The sequence below is a fragment of the Chanodichthys erythropterus genome, chromosome 5 (genome assembly GCF_024489055.1).
Source record: "Chanodichthys erythropterus isolate Z2021 chromosome 5, ASM2448905v1, whole genome shotgun sequence".
In the NCBI taxonomy this organism is placed as follows: domain Eukaryota; kingdom Metazoa; phylum Chordata; class Actinopteri; order Cypriniformes; family Xenocyprididae; genus Chanodichthys; species Chanodichthys erythropterus.
Genome location: NC_090225.1, coordinates 36,449,190 through 36,466,926, shown reverse-complemented (window position 1 = coordinate 36,466,926; position 17,737 = coordinate 36,449,190).

Here is a 17,737-nt window from a genome sequence, read left to right as displayed (position 1 = left end):
CAGGATTTTTTTAACAAAACTTTGTTTAAAAATTATTCTCAAATATGTTATGAAATATATAATAGAATTAATTGATATATCATTTTACTTTACTAATATGGGGGTAAAATAGTAAAATAGCCAGCCATGGGTTTTCCCATTCAATACAATGCATCTACACACTGAATCTAATTTGCATATTAATGTGTTCTTGGGGCAACATGTAATGAAAAAAGAAGTGTAATAATGGGAGTAATATTTGGCAACATTTTCATAATATCTAATTATTAATAGGAATATTGATATATAGTTTATTTCTCTATTCACTTGTGTCTCCCAAAATGCCTGGTAAACATGATTTAAGTCCTGGTGTCCTCTAGAGTGGACATGTATGAAATCAATGCCCTGTGTAAAAGAAAGTCATATTTTGATTAGAAACCCCGTAATATTTTCCTGAGATGTTGATTTATAGCAAACGATATGAAAATTTATCCGATTTAAATAATTACAAAATATTATATTTCCATAAGAGTGATAATTTTGATCATTAAATTAATGTCAGTCATATTTAAAGACCAAGGATTTGTTGTCATGGTGAAACCTCCAAAACTTTGGTATCTCTGCAAAGCCCTGAATGTGCTCTTTACAGGACTCCTGAGTTAAAACTGTGACATGGTATCAGAGAAAATCACTAAAATATTATGTCCACTACAGAGGACAAAAGTCTATTCTTGGGTGCCAGGAGGATATTTTTAATTTTAGCTTAGATTTTAGTAATTCTGTTGTGCTTTTCTTATTTATTATTATTTTTTTAATTATTATTCTATTTAACTTTAATTTATTTATTTTTTATTTCAGTTTTAGTATGTTTATTAACCTACTTCAACTTATTTTCAGTTTTCAGTTTCAATATTTGCAAGGCAACATTTGTAATTTTCATTTATTTTATTTCAGCTTTATTTCAATTAAAGTCAGAGGTATCTATTTTATAAAGCACATTTAGAAAACCTTTAAAGGCACAATATGTAAGATTTTTAGATGAAAATATACAAAAACCACTAGAACAATGTTATATATTTTGTTTACTTGTGTTTCCAACAATGTTTAAATTAGCCATTTTAACCAGGACACGGACCGTGTCATTGCGTCGCCCTTCAAATAACGTCATATATGCGCTACCTTTGATTTCCAGTTTTACTAATATCGGTCTAGATGCACGGCTCTCGACTCATCCTACTTCATACCACCATAATGTTTGTAAAACTTTAATACATTAGCTTATCCATGAACATGATTTCTGCCCGAGTCCATCGGATTGCTTTAGTTGGGTGAAGGTGAAGATGACAATGCCCATGATTCCACGTTCATGTACAGCATCATCAAGCTATGCCTTTGTTTTGAATAAGTGACCACTAGCGTCAAAAAATACATATTGTGCCTTTAAAAAGTATTTGACTCAACTGTGAGCCAACTACAACATGTATACATGTATACATTTGTTACTGATGTAAATCCTGTATAAAAAGCCTTCAATCCTTTTAATAATGGGCCTCCAGCTTTGAAACAAATCTGCAGTTCAGCTATTCTAAAAACAAATACAGCATCAATCACTAGTAAGCTGTGTGCTTTTGGCTCTGTCAGAGCGGCAGTATGTTATTTCTGTCATCTCAATGGTATGTCACGGCTTAAGTTGTTTAATTTTTTAAATAATGACAGGAGGACACACCTCCTAACTTCTCAGAAAAGACACAACAGCTATTAAAGTAACTGACAAAGAATGACAGACACATTTCAATAATGTGCTGAGTGGATAGAGTGGAGACAGACAGCCTTGCCATTGCTCTGCCCAGGAAAATGTCCTAATTGCCTCAGGATGTTTTCCAGTACTGACATGCTAATTAAAGGAACTTTCCATTAGCAAACTCTGTCCCTCTCAGCCATTACAACCAATAGCGGCAGATTTGATGCCAAAGGGCATTACGGCGACTTTGTAAAAACCACAGACAGTGAGAATGCAGATTATAAAGGTAAAATGTATAAGTTTTGTAACAGTCAATGTCAGTAATGATCCTTTCAACCATTACATGATGCCAAAACGGGTCTAATGACCAGTGACAAACTAATTGGTGTCCCTGGCTAACCCGTAGGTTAGCTCAGTGTTATCAAGCACACAAACTCAGCGAATGCCTTCCTCCCTCACCACCTGTGGAGTCACTTCTGTGCTGAGATGTTTGCTGGACGTTCGCCTAGCCAAACCGCCTCTCTCATTTATTTGTTATTGTCCTTGTTATTTCTGTTTGGAATATGACGCACATCCCTTCCTCGCTCTCCATCTTCCATAGACAAATGGACACAAATGGAGGTTGCCTCACACAGCTTCCCATCTTTGCACAGGTACTGTGTCTGAGCGTTGTATTAGCAAACACACAAAAACACTGTCAAAGAAGTCAACCTGAAACTTATGGCAAACCATTAACAACACCTCGCTTACTGTCCATTGATCCATAACACATTCTGAGCTGCTGCCCAATTCTAGACTCAAGCGTGTTCATTTTCAATTCCCTGTGATTTCAAAATGTCTGTATGTGGTGGCACCTTAGACATTTGCAAGTTAAAATGAAAGGAAATTAGCAAATTTGCAATGAAGTATATTTCAGCAAAGGGAATAGTGTAAAGGTTTTGGATAAGCTTAGATTTTAAATGCCTGTTGTCAAAATATTGATTCTTAATATGTCTTGTTTTCTGTGTTTCTGAATAAACACACATTGTGACATACAGTATTTTCAGGAAATGACATTGCGTGGTTAAATAGATATTGAAATGCAAAAGGAAAAAGGCCAATCTGAATTCACTATGCAAACAGGATATCATTGCTGGTGGGCAGACTTATGGAAATGGAAATATGTAAGACTTATGGAAATATGTAAATGCAAAAGTAAAATAGGACAATTTTAAAACTTTAAATCTTAAATTTCTTAAATTGAATAATTTCATAAAATTAGTACTGTTATGAGACTGTCCTAAAGGTCATTTTTCATGCACCTTACGACCTATATTTACGTTTTAAAGTCATGCGCCCTCTAGCTGGCGTAAAAATAATGACAGTGTCGTATTATGTCTGTTGTCATGACGTATAACTGTCGTTACCAGTCAGAAAGTGTGTTCATTTAAATGCAGTGTGTGGACTTTTTACAGCATTTGTCCTATTCTCATTCCACTCATTTTTTTTATTAACGACTACACCTACCACACCCCTAAAACTACCCTTAGTGATTTATAGTGCACATACACTTCATGAGCACATGCGTTCCCTGGGATCGAACCCACGATTGCATGATCACATGATTGCATATTGTTATATATTGAAGTGCTCTGCCAATTGAGCTACGTGAAACCCGAAATATGCAGATAAAAGGGTACAATGCATTAAAATGAAAGTGTCTTTACTAAAAGCTCCTATGGGTTGTATTTCAGGGAAGTGACAAACGACCTATATAGTAGGGCTGCACGATATATCGCATGAGATTGTCACGCGCATTTCGTCAGTAAAGCCGGTTCCCTGATTACCGTTAAATCTCCATCACCTGCTTTCAAATGGAGCGGCATTTAATAGACAGAGCCGTAGATCACTGAAAAGCCACGCAATATCGCGTTCATATCGCAGATGAATCGCCTTCGATAATGAACGCGATATTGCGTGGCTTTTCAGTGATCTACGGCTCTGTCTATTAAATGCCGCTCCATTTGAAAGCAGGTGATGGAGATTTAACGGTAATCAGGGAACCGGCTTTACTGACGAAATGCGCGTGACAATCTCATGCGATATATCGTGCAGCCCTACTATATAGGTGTAATGGTTGGAGAACATGTTGGTTTTGAGTACTGCTAAATGTTTGGATGTTTTGTTAAATTGTAAAAATATCAATTCAATTCCATTAATGCATCCTAATTAATCTCCTTTTAAAATAAAGAAACCATGTGCCTTTATTATGGGTGCCAGTGATGTAGTGTATATGGGAAAAAGAGGGGGCCTAGAACTGATCCCTGAGGTACCCTCTAATGATTAACAGTGTTGAAAGCCGCAGATAGATCTAGCAGAATGACAGCATAACTTGGAATCAGCTCTCACAATCCACAAAGCTTCATTATCTGACAGCAGGGCAGTCTCAGATGAGGGGCTGCATTTAAATCCTGATTGGTTAAGGTCCAGCTGGTTGTTCTGTGAAAGGTAAGAAGATACCTGGTTAAGAACAACTCGTTCAAGTGTTTTCTCTACAAATGAGAGGAGAATGACAGACAGGCTTTCTTCAAGTGCAATGTGTTTATTTTAAGCAGTGGGGTTACTCAAGCCTACGTGAATGCAATGAAAAATGCCTGTGAGGAGAGATGTGTTGATGTCCAACACATCTCCAAAAAACATGGTAAATACCTTTGGTAAGTGTGAGATTGACTTCTGGTTAGGTGTTTGTGGTATTTCTGGGAGAAACGGTGCATGTCAGGCTTTGTGAAGAGGAGCTGATGCTCTTATCTGACTTCAGTGAGGGACAAACACAGTAATGAGAGTGAACCCATGCTTAATCATTATTTATTCTGGAAGCAATCTCAGGCAAAAAGAAAAACACTGGGAGAAATTATAGAAAATAAGCAAAACAGTTTTGCACTGAGAGACTTCTTTTCCTCTGCGTCTTCCCTAGGGTCATTTTATCATGCGGGCCGTTTCAGCAATGCCACTGTTTAAAGCGCTGATGCGAGCCCAAACTTCACCCTCCTCAGGGGCAAACGCATGCATCTCAATCATAACAATCCCCTCCTAGAGGCTTTGTGTGTTTCTTCCTTCCCATGGACACGGGACCAGACTCCTTACGAAAGCCAGACTTCCACTCTTTCCCCAACTACAAAGATTTCATTTTTGGATCAGTTGATTCAGAGATTTCTGATCCTTATAGTGCACAAGAAAACAAAGTGCAGGAAAATAGGAGGGTCTGCCAATTCAGACCATAGGACTTCCTCTTTCTTTAACAGTCTAAAACAGTGGCTACCAATAGTATTGCACAATTGGCTGAGAAATAAGCCTTTTAAAAATAATAAAGGTCATTTCCACAAGCACACACCCAAACATTTCCAGTCACTTCACTTTGGCGTACTTCACAGTTACACAAAGCATGTTTCATATCATCATTGTTCTGATAAATAAATGGCAGCAGCTATTTACACTAAGTGAAAATAGCTGTAGATGTTATTTACACTAAGTGAACACAGCAATATATTCTATTTACACTAACTGACAATAGCAGCATTTTTTTAGCGACATGCTATTTACACCGGTGAAAATAGTGATAGATTCCATTTACACCATGTTAAAGTATCAGTTCTTTGCAATAAGAGTAAATGGTAATTAGATGCTAGTTATCTATATGTTATAGTTTAAGATACTATTTCCACCTCTGTATTTTTGCACATTAACAGGATGCAATAATATCACAGAGTGTAAATGATTATATTTATTAAAATGATTAAATAGATGCTGCCTTATTGGGAGGGATAAAATCCCTACACCTTCCCATAACGCTACCCAGTAAACACTTTTAATATTATTAAACGCTCGTTCACAGTTTATTTCTACTTTTAGAACAGTATTTTAATTTTTATTGAAAATAAATTCAAGTTCGCCGGGTTCGAACCTGCTTCGATCACGTAAAATTACTTGCTACAGCGCCACTGAAGACATTGAATTCTATATGTCTTTTTTAAAACTTGAGTGACCTAACCAGACATTGGTGGGTGGAGCTAGTGCAGAGAGTGTTTGCCAACAAGGGTCGCTATTTGCACTTAGTGTAAATACACTGCATTCCAAATTATTATGCAAGTGACATATCAGTAAGATTTCAGTACAATAAACATTCAGATTTTAGTTTTTTCTAAGAAAATGTTTGTTTGTTTATTTATCCATGTCTTTTTAGATAACTGGTATCAATCTCAGACAAAATAATTTGCCAGATCTATGGAAACCCTACTTAGAGGTTGTTCCACATTATTAAGCAAGTCACAGTTCTCATGCAATATGGGGAGGAAGAAAGATCTTTCTGAAGATGAAAAGCATGAAATGGTACAATGTTGTGCAAAAGGCATGAAAACAACTAATATTGTGTGAAACTGAATGGAGATTATCAAATTATCATAAGATTTGTGAGTGATTTAGAGCACAGCAGAACTTGGTCAGATAAAGGCTTATTGTGGAAAGTTCCTGTCAAAAAATGTAATTGCATTAAAAGGGCAGCTATAAAAAAGCCAGTGTTGAGCAGCAAACTGGTATTTGAAGTTGCTGGTGCCTCTGGAGTCTCAAGAAGTTTCTTTCTATACTTATTACTATGAAAAACACTAGTATGTTTACTTAACCAAAATGTTGACTTTACTATAAATTTGTAATTGTTGCTGAAATTTTAGAACAGATAGTTCCCATAACTAATGTAATTTGAGTAAAATTACAAAAAAATTTCAAGACATGCCAAGACATCCCTCCACACAGTGCAGAATCACACGGACTGAGGATTCAACATTATGTTTGCAGAGTGGATCTGCTTCGGTGAAATAAAAGTAAAAGCTATTCTTGCTGTCTATTACTCAGAAAACCCAAGTTAAGGTCAATTAGTTTGATGTTGATTTTCCTATTTTTTTTTTTTTTTTTTTTTACTTACCATGATGGTGATTCATGTTCCCTTTGGTTTGGCACTTGGAACTTTGATAAAAAATTGTATAATTCTCTCCATTTTGGTGCAGCCATGCATCAAGAAATCATTGTTTATGGTTTCAAAGGAAGAGAAGTAATAAAAAGATAATTTTTAAGAGATGATCTGATTTCTAACTGAATGTTGTTTAGATAGATGTTTAATTTTCGTATTCAGTAGTAATGTTTTAAAATGTTTGTGCTAACACAATGTTATCAACATCTTGTTAAACTTTTAATTGAGTATCTGTAAAATTAGCTTACAGCTGACCACTTGAGGCACACACAGATCTCAACATTCAGCATGCAAACCACAACAATGGTGACAATAAAATTTTATTTAAAGTAAATTAAGTACTCTCTACAGTTCTTCTTTTAGTTAGTAGTTCTCTCGTGTAAGTGAACTATACCAACAAAGCTTTTGTCAGTACAACATACTATTCTTCTTTCACTTTACTTGAAGAAAATGTGTAAACCGATTACACATAGTTTTTTAAGTCTACGTAGCATAAAATGGCAGATTAAAGCCATGTTGAGAAAAATAGTATTTAAGATGTTTGCAGAACACAATATAACACTGTTAGTTAAATGGAATTTCTCGTGTAATCTTACTATTAAATCTTAAGTAAGATTAGTAAATATTCTAGAGTATATTAACTAGAATTGACATTAAACTAACTTGATATTTATTACTTAATTTACTTGGGAAGAGTTAGATTTCTTTACTTTTAATAGATTATTAACTTAACTTCAGTTTTCCCTTTAAGTTTGCGTTGCAAAAATAAGGCAATCGGTTTCTAAACTTTTTTTAAGTAAAGTGAACTTGTTAGAATTTACAGTGTGATGATTTGGGCTGGAATATTGGGAAGTGAGATGGAGGGTATTTAAATGACTTTTGCAAGATATGTGGAGTTCATAACTGGCCATTTTCAGCTATGGTATAAAAAGGAGGATAGTGCCTTCTGAAATGCAAACTATCCCATGCTGCAAAAAAACACCACAGCAATAAAATTGTTTGAAAATGTATTTCTAAACCCACTGTAAATGTTTCTCTTTGTGAGGTTTGGCTTGGAGTGGCTAAAATGCATCTTTACGCACAACTGCCAGCCTGCATGGAGAGCTTTTTGAGACTCCAGAGACACCAGCAGCTTCAAATACCTGTTTGCTGCTCAACTTTTGTTTTATTATAGCTGCCCTTTTAATACAAGTTCATTTTCTGACAGGAACTTTCATTAATAAGCCTTTATCTGACCGAGTTCTGCTGTGCTCTAACCCTGTAAAGCCCACTGTTGCAGAATTACAACATCACTTTCAACAATTTTTAAAAAAGGCTTGCAAATGTTTTTTTTTTTTTTCTCTCAAGACCACATTTACATAGTTAATGGGTTCTACTGTTTGTCCTCAAAATGCTATTGGATAGAATAAGTGTTTATAGGTCCAGTCATCTGGCCAAGTTACTCTACCTGCAGACTTCGTGTCAAACTCATCTCCTTTTTTTTTTTTTTGCATGACTGGATTTGTCAAGATTCCAGTAAGTAAATTTCCTTACATATTTTTTTTTGTGTGTGTGTGTTTATTACAATGTCTAAAACACAGATATATTTAGTTATTTTGGAAAACATTAATCAAATTTGATTTAGAGATTAAGTCCATGTTGTAATTCTACAACATTGGGCCAGAGTGGTAGTCAAAATAGCCTGTGCTCCTACATGTTACATAAGGACACTGCACTTCTCCCATGGTCACAAACTGAAATTTAAATTGTTAGATTCATTGTAACTAAGTTCTAAATGTGCTTTTCTGTTAAATTGGTACTTAGTTTAGTTTAGACCCTAATTAAACACAGGAATAAACTGTATGTGGGATTTAAAACTCCATCATCCAGAGCAGTGAAACTCCCTGTATCTTTGTAGTTTATTTGTTTTTTAACTTCTAAATGATCCTGAGATTTTTTTGAGTGTTGGCCAAGTAGCAGTTTATAGCATTAGGAGCTCTGAATGATTTTGGGGGGATGCCTTTTGCATTCTTCAGGGAAAGGTGTGAATGGTCTTGAACATGAACCTGTAAGTGTTCTGGGGGGATGCATGTGTTCCTTTTAGTATGATAAGTAGAGAGCATAATAGGCCAGACAGACAGTATTGTTTGAATGTAGTAGAGGAATTTTGATTAGCATTTGCATTGAAATTATAATACTTTTATGGATAATATATTTAGATCTCTACCCTCGACACATGGTCCACCACCCTGTATTCGTTCAGTTTATCTACTACAATATAAGACCCATTTGTATTATTCACTCATTCATTTTTTTACTTTTTCCATTTCAGAAAGATGTCATCGGACCACCCCCCACTGGATGTACGCAAAGACATGATTGCACATTTCCCAGTAAAGAAGAGAGGACGCTGTAGACACTGCAATAATGGATACACAAACACACTGTAACAAGTGCAATGTTCGCCTGTGCTTCTCAGATGAAAAGAACTTAGGGACAGTCTTAGGGACTATCACTGTAAAACACAGACTTCATTCAAACCACATTGAAAGTGATAGAAGAAAAAGTTTTATAAATAAATTAAAAAAAAATCGATATTGTTATTAATAAATGCTTATTCATAAAAAATATGATTGTTGTGTTATTACTCATGATATATACTGTTATGGGGCTATGTAAGCAATCAACCCTGCAAATTAATGCTTAAATGCTCTGTATATCTGTTCAGACAAAGTGAGCACAAATACAGAAATCCTGCTCCTATCTAGGCCTAACGTTGCAACATTTCCCTAAAAACTTACTAAAAAGTAAAAAATTTGAAAAATCTTTCATTTCTACATCAGAGGCCTCCTAAAACAATATCTGAGAGGTCAAACATTTTTTTGCTCTTTTTTTTTTCTATATTTGGGTTTTACAGGGCTAAATCACTCACAAATCTTATGATAATTCGATAATCTCCATTCAGTTTCACACAATATTAGTTGTTTTCATGCCTTTTGCACAACATTGCACCATTTCACGCTTTTCATCTTCAGAAAGATCTTTCTTCCTCCATATTGCATGAGAACTGTGACTTGCTTAATAATGTGGAACAACCTCTAAGTAGGGTTTCCATAGATCTGGCAAATTATTTTGTCTGAGATTGATACCAGTTATCTAAAAAGACAAGGATAAATAAACAAACAAACATTTTCTTAGAAAAACTAAAATCTGAATGTTTATTGTACTGAAATCTTACTGATATGTCACTTGCATAATAATTTGGAACGCAGTATAGACACTCCGTAAATAAATACACTGTAAAAAATGTTTTGTTGGGAAACTTCTAAATTAAAGAGTTAGTTCACCTCAAATTTAATATTCTATCATCATGTCCTCACCCTCATCCTGTTTTGAATGCATTCTGTATGACTTTCTGTCTTCTGTGGATCATTAAATGTGAATTTTCAAAGAAAATCCTGCTTGCTCTTTTCAATATAATGAAAGCATTTTGGAGAATTTTCTTCAATACAAGTATATGGACATTTTCAAATTTTAAATGTTCAAATTCTTAAAATGAGTAGTGTTTACAAAAATCCAAAATAACAGCAATTTTTAGTTTTAAAGCTTGCTCTTATTGTTTAAACATCCAGACAGATTAGCTCAACAGTGGTACGAGTTTTGGGGGGTGGGAGGGACAATCAGAACAATGTCAGACGGGGGAGCATTTGTCAGGAAACCTGTCTGAAAACACTCCTTATTTTTTGCATTTCTGAGAAGGTAAGAATATCTGCCTCAGAATACCTAGAAATGTCAAATGACTCACAAACAATTCCCTAGATTTGTTAGATTTTTTTGTGAACTCAAAAACCTCTCGCCTGACAGAATTTTACTAAGCTGTCTGTCTTGTGTAATTGGATCATTACAAATAGTGCAGTCAGCTGAAGCGATGTTAGTGGTGTTTGCCAGCATGTTAGGACACTGATAATTAACTTAAGCAAGATGCTGAATTCCCTGAGCTCATTTGTAATGCATGATAATGGGTTTGGATTTATCTAGACTGCTGTACCAAGTTCCACTTGTCCTTACCATATGCTGTTCTACCAAATGTGGCAGTGAAAGAATTGCTGAAATCACTTATATAATTGTGCTAATAGCTCCTGCACTAACTTGGACACAATGTTTTATATAGATTTCAAACATTTAAATTGGCCATTTACTCTGTTGCATTTAGTCTGAACCCACAGAGAAGGCCACAGGAGTGCTTTAAAGTGTTTGTGTAATGCACTAACAGCACCATGACCAATAGTTTCTCTATGATGTCGTTATGGCAGGTAGGAGCAAAAATAAACACTAGATTAAACTGGCACTATCTGCTTTGGTGACATTTGGTGACATGACCTAAGTGTTATTTTAATACTATGAACCCAGATGACCTAATACTACTTCTGGCAAGACTCTGAGGTGCACATGGACACTTTACTATCCCATGAGTCCACGGGAGAGGATTTGTCAATGGCAGTGATGCGACAACACAATGAAATCAGGCCACAACACAACAAAATAAAGCCACAACACGACGAAATCAGGCCACAACACAACAAAATAATGCCACAACACAACGAAATCGAGCCACAACACAACACAACGAAATAAAGCCACAACACAACGGAAACAAGCCACAACACAACAGAATAAAGCCACAACACAATGAAATCAGGCCACAACACAACAAAATAAAGCCACAACACAACGAAATCAGGCCACAACACAACAGAATAAAGCCACACCACAACAAAATCAGGCCACAACACAATGAAATCAGGCCACAACACAATGAAATCAGGCCACAACACAACAGAATAAAGCCACAACACAACAGAATAAAGCCACAACACAACGAAATCAGGCCACAACACAACAGAATAAAGCCACACCACAACGAAATCAGGCCACAACACAATGAAATCAGGCCACAACACAATGAAATCAGGCCACAACACAACAAAATAAAGCCACAACACAACGAAATCAGGCCACAACACAACAGAATAAAGCCACACCACAACAAAATCAGGCCACAACACAATGAAATCAGGCCACAACACAATGAAATCAGGCCACAACACAACAGAATAAAGCCACAACACAACAGAATAAAGCCACAACACAACGAAATCAGGCCACAACACAACAAAATAAAGCCACAACACAACGGAAACAAGCCACAACACAACAGAATAAAGCCACACCACAACGAAAGCAGGCCACAACACAACAGAATAAAGCCACAACACAATGAAATCAGGCCACAACACAACAGAATAAAGCCACAACACAACGAAATCAGGCCACAACACAACAAAATAATGCCACAACACAACGAAATCGAGCCACAACACAACGAAATAAAGCCACAACACAACGGAAACAAGCCACAACACAATGGAAACAAGCCACAACACAACGAAATAAAGCCACAACACATCGAAATAAAGCCACAACACAACAAAATAAAGCCACAACACAACGAAATCGAGCCACAACACAACGGAATAAAGCCACAACACAACGAAATCAGTCAACAACACAATAGAATAAAGCAGCAACACAACAAAATCAGGCCACAACACAACAGAATAAAGCCACAACACAACGAAATCGAGCCACAACACAACGGAATAAAGCCACAACACAACGAAATCGAGCCACAACACAACAGAATAAAGCCACAACACAACGAAATCGAGCCACAACACAACGAAATAGAGCCACAACACAACAAAATCGAGCCACAACACAACGGAATCAGGCCACAACACAACAGAATAAAGCCACACCACAACGAAATCAGGCCACAACACAACAAAATAATGCCACAACACAACGAAATCGAGCCACAACACAACGAAATAAAGCCACAACACAACGGAAACAAGCCACAACACAACAGAATAAAGCCACACCACAACGAAAGCAGGCCACAACACATCGAAATAAAGCCACAACACAACAAAATAAAGCCACAACACAACGAAATCAGGCCACAACACAATGAAATCAGGCCACAACACAACAGAATAAAGCCACAACACAACGAAATCAGGCCACAACACAACGAAATCAGGCCACAACACAACAGAATAAAGCCACACCACAACGAAATCAGGCCACAACACAATGAAATCAGGCCACAACACAACAGAATAAAGCCACAACACAACGAAATCAGGCCACAACAAAATAATGCCACAACACAACGAAATAAAGCCACAACACAACGGAAACAAGCCACAACACAACAGAATAAAGCCACACCACAACGAAAGCAGGCCACAACACAACAGAATAAAGCCACAACACAATGAAATCAGGCCAAAACACAACAAAATAAAGCCACAACACAACGGAAACAAGCCACAACACAACAGAATAAAGCCACAACACAATGAAATCAGGCCACAACACAACAGAATAAAGCCACAACACAACGAAATCAGGCCACAACACAACAAAATAATGCCACAACACAACGAAATCGAGCCACAACACAACGAAATAAAGCCACAACACAACGGAAACAAGCCACAACACAACGGAAACAAGCCACAACACAATGGAAACAAGCCACAACACAACGAAATAAAGCCACAACACAACGAAATAAAGCCACAACACAACGAAATCGAGCCAAAACACAACGAAATCGAGCCAAAACACAACGGAATAAAGCCACAACACAACGGAAACAAGCCACAACACAACGGAATAAAGCCACAACACAATGGAATAAAGCCACAACACAATGAAATAAAGCCACAACACATCGAAATAAAGCCACAACACAACGAAATCGAGCCACAACACAACGGAAACAAGCCACAACACAACAGAATAAAGCCACAACACAATGAAATCAGGCCACAACACAACAGAATAAAGCCACAACACAACGAAATCAGGCCACAACACAACAAAATAATGCCACAACACAACGAAATCGAGCCACAACACAACGAAATAAAGCCACAACACAACGGAAACAAGCCACAACACAACGGAAACAAGCCACAACACAATGGAAACAAGCCACAACACAACGAAATAAAGCCACAACACAACAAAATAAAGCCACAACACAACGAAATAAAGCCACAACACAACGGAAACAAGCCACAACACAACAGAATAAAGCCACACCACAACGGAAACAAGCCACAACACAATGAAATAAAGCCACAACACATCGAAATAAAGCCACAACACAACGAAATCGAGCCACAACACAATGGAAACAAGCCACAACACAACGAAATCAGGCCACAACACAACAGAATAAAGCCACAACACAACGAAATAAAGCCACAACACAACGGAAATGCTCCCGACCACTAGGTGGCTCTCAGAGCTCGTTAATATTAGTATTCCTTGCCAATGTTTTATAGAGTCGCAGGGATATGAATACCACGATTAGTTTCAACAGTATATAACCACTGTATATCGACATGAAATATTAATTAAAAATCACTGTGTGTGAGTGCACAATAGCTTCATATACTTATACCTGTGTAATGATGGGAGGACTCAGGCAGGGGATCCAAATGCAACGTTTTATTAAAAGTGAGCGTGGTCGTACAAGCAGGGTCAAACAGGAACAAACAGGAACAATAAAGAACAGGCAGAATCGTAGTCAGGTTACAGACAAAAGATTAAGGCAGGAAGCAATGGGTCGTAAAACAGGAATCAGGCAGAAACAGTAACAAACAGACAGACAGGGAAATAACGCTTAGAATTGTCACAGGGTGAATCAAGACTTCGCAAACTGGTGGTGTGAGTGTGAGTCCTTTATAGTCCTGATAATGAGCTGCAGCTGGGTGTGGTGATCAGTGTGGTGTGCTAGGGTGAATGTGGCAACAGGTGATAGGTGGAGTGAGTGCATGTGATTGACAGGGGGGCTGATGGGAAATGTAGTCTGGAACTGACAGGATTCGTGACAGAATGTACCCCTCCCGGAAGGCGCGTCCTCGCGCCGTAGATTGCACAACTGGGGAGGGGGGGGTGGGTGCCCTGGAGACCTACAGGCAGGAGATACTGGATGTGCAGGCGGGTATGGAGGTCTCCAGGGCAGGTCCAGGAACTCAAGCAGCCACGGTGGGTCAGGTGCCATGGGCGGCCACGGCGGGTCAGGAGCCTCGGGCGGCCACGGCGGGTCAGGAGCCTCGGGCGGCCACGGCGGGTCAGGAGCCTCGGGCGGCCACGGTGTGTCAGGAGCCTCGGGCGGCCACGGCAGGACAGAGTCTAAAGATGACCACGGTGGGTCAAAGTCCATTAATGGCCCTAGTGAATTATAGTCCATGGGCGACCGTGACAGTTCAAAGGCAGATGGCAGAGCAAGGAAGTCAGGTGGCGCCAGCAGGGCAAGGAAGTCAGGTGGCGCCGGCAGGGCAAGGAGCACAGGAGGCGCCGGCAGGGCAAGGAGCATAGGTGGCGCCGGCAGGGCAAGGAGCACAGGTGGCGCTGGCAGGGCATGATGCTTGGGCGGAGCAGGAGAGACCTCTGGAGTGGTCTTCGGACCCACAGCGGGCTCTTGGAAGGCTTCTGAGCCTTGAAGAATCGGAAAAGCCTTCTTCCTCCTCCTCCTCCTCTTCCGAGGCTGAGGCGAGGGTTCACCGGTTGGAGCGGGTTCTGGAGTGCACTCAATGGCTGGAACGCCCCCTGTATCCTTAAGCTTCGAGGGGGCGGCCATCTTGCCCGTGGGCACTGGCAAAGCAGCCATCTCGTCCATTGTGTCCAGGGTATTTGAGTGCGTTGCAACCGGTGAACTTGAGTGCGAAGCGGCCGGCTGGCTTGAGTGCGATGCGACCACCGAGCTTGAGAGCGAAGCGGCCGGCGGATGCTTAGGAATGCCAGCCGCTCGTGTTGATGTCAGCGGTGGATCAGCCAAACTGGAACGCAAGCCTCTCCGCTCCTGGACTGATCTAGAGACGTGACGTGACTCTGGGCGATCAGCGGAGATGTGGCGTTGCTCTGGGCGATCAGCGGAGACGTGGCGTTGCTCTGGGCGATCAGCGGAGACGTGACGTGGCTCTGGAAGATCAACGCAGACGTGATTTGGCTCTGGAAGATCAGTGGAGACTTGACTTGGTGTTGTTGTAGTAGCAGCCATCTTGTGCGTGTTGTCTGGCGTGGCAGCCATTACATAAAGAGACGAGGTGTCGCGTTCCTCCGCAACACCCACAGTAAAGCTAGAGCCACTCAGTTGTAATGCCAGATCTATATATTGTTCTAGAGTCCCATCAGGATCATGCAGTGGCATGAGGGAACTGAGTGGATCAGAAAGTCCCCCACGAAAGAATATCATGAGACATACTGTGTCAAAGGTTGTTAAATGTGCAAGTCCAATAAAATCCTCAACATAATCCTCGATCGTTCTGTCTCCTTGACGGAGACACATTAACTGGACAGAATGACTCATATTAGCTGAGACAGGAACACTCCCGAAAGCTGCTGGATCTCGGTGTGGCGAAGTCTTCTGTAACGATGGGAGGACTCAGGCAGGGGATCCAAATGCAACGTTTTATTAAAAGTGAGCGTGGTCATACAAGCAGGGTCAAACAGGAACAAACAGGAGCAATAAAGAACAGGCAGAATCGTAGTCAGGTTACAGGCAAAAGATTGAGGCAGGCAGCAATGGGTCGTAAAACAGGAATCAGGCAGAAACAGTAACAGACAGACAGGGAAATAAGAATTATTTAGAATTAGAATTGTCACAGGGTGAATCAAGACTTCACAAACTGGTGGTGTGAGTGTGAGTCCTTTATAGTCCTGATAATGAGCTGCAGCTGGGTGTGGTGATCAGTGTGGTGTGCTAGGATGGATGTGGCAACAGGTGATAGGTGGAGTGAGTGCATGTGATTGACAGGGGGGATGATGGGAAATGTAGTCCGGAACTGACAGGATTCGTGACAACCTGTGAATGATTTGACGAGCTACCACGGATAAAGGGAACGTCTGAAAATTCCACCAAGTGGTTAAAACATATAATTTGTATTCATTACAATGACTTTGTTTAACATTTAAAAACAGACATGTTCAAATTCCAAAGCTCGTTACTTCCTGTTGGTAAGACTGACAACCTTTGTAATTTGAACAAGTCTGTTTTTAAATGTTAAAAGTAATTTTAATGAATACAAATTATACGTTTTAACCACTTGGTGGAATTGTCAGACGTTCCCTTCATCATTCGCTGTGGTAGCGCATCAAATCATTCACAGGTATAAATATGAAGCTATTGTGCTCTCAAGTGATTTCATGTCGATATACAGTGGTTATATACTGTTGAAACTAATCGTGGTATTCATATCACTGCCAACTCTATAAAATATTGGAAAGGAATACTAACAATACGGAGCTCTGAGAGCCCCCTAGTGGTCGGGAGCATTTCCGTTGTGTTGTGGCTTTATTCCATTGTGTTGTGGCCTGATTTCGCTGTGTTGTGGCTTTATTTCGTTGTGTTGTGGCTTTGTTTCATTGTGTTGTGGCTTTGTTTCATTGTGTTGTGGCTTTATTCCGTTGTGTTGTGGCTCGATTTCGTTGTGTTGTAGCTTTATTCCATTGTGTTGTGGCCTGATTTCGTTGTGTTGTGGCTTTATTTCGTTGTGTTGTGGCTTTATTCCGTTGTGTTGTGGCTCAATTTCGTTGTGTTGTGGCTTTATTCCATTGTGTACTTATGTTTGCTTTTTTTAATTTCATTGTGTTGTGCACTTCTGGGTTACCATAGTGAAGTACCTAGTAGGCCAAATTCTTAAAATGATTATTATAATATATATAGATCAGGATAGTCAGTAGTGAAGGACTGTGTTTGTTCTTGTGGAGCCATCAGGCAATCAGAACCATCATGAAATCATGTACATGCAGCTCTAAAGTCAGTCACATGCGGTTCAGCTTTCAAATAAAGTGGTTTGTAGGTCCAGGCAAGCAGCTGCCACTGAGATGAATGGGATGCTAACAGACAGCTTCCTTCAGGTATTCTAGATGCCTACATACATGTTGCATAAGAT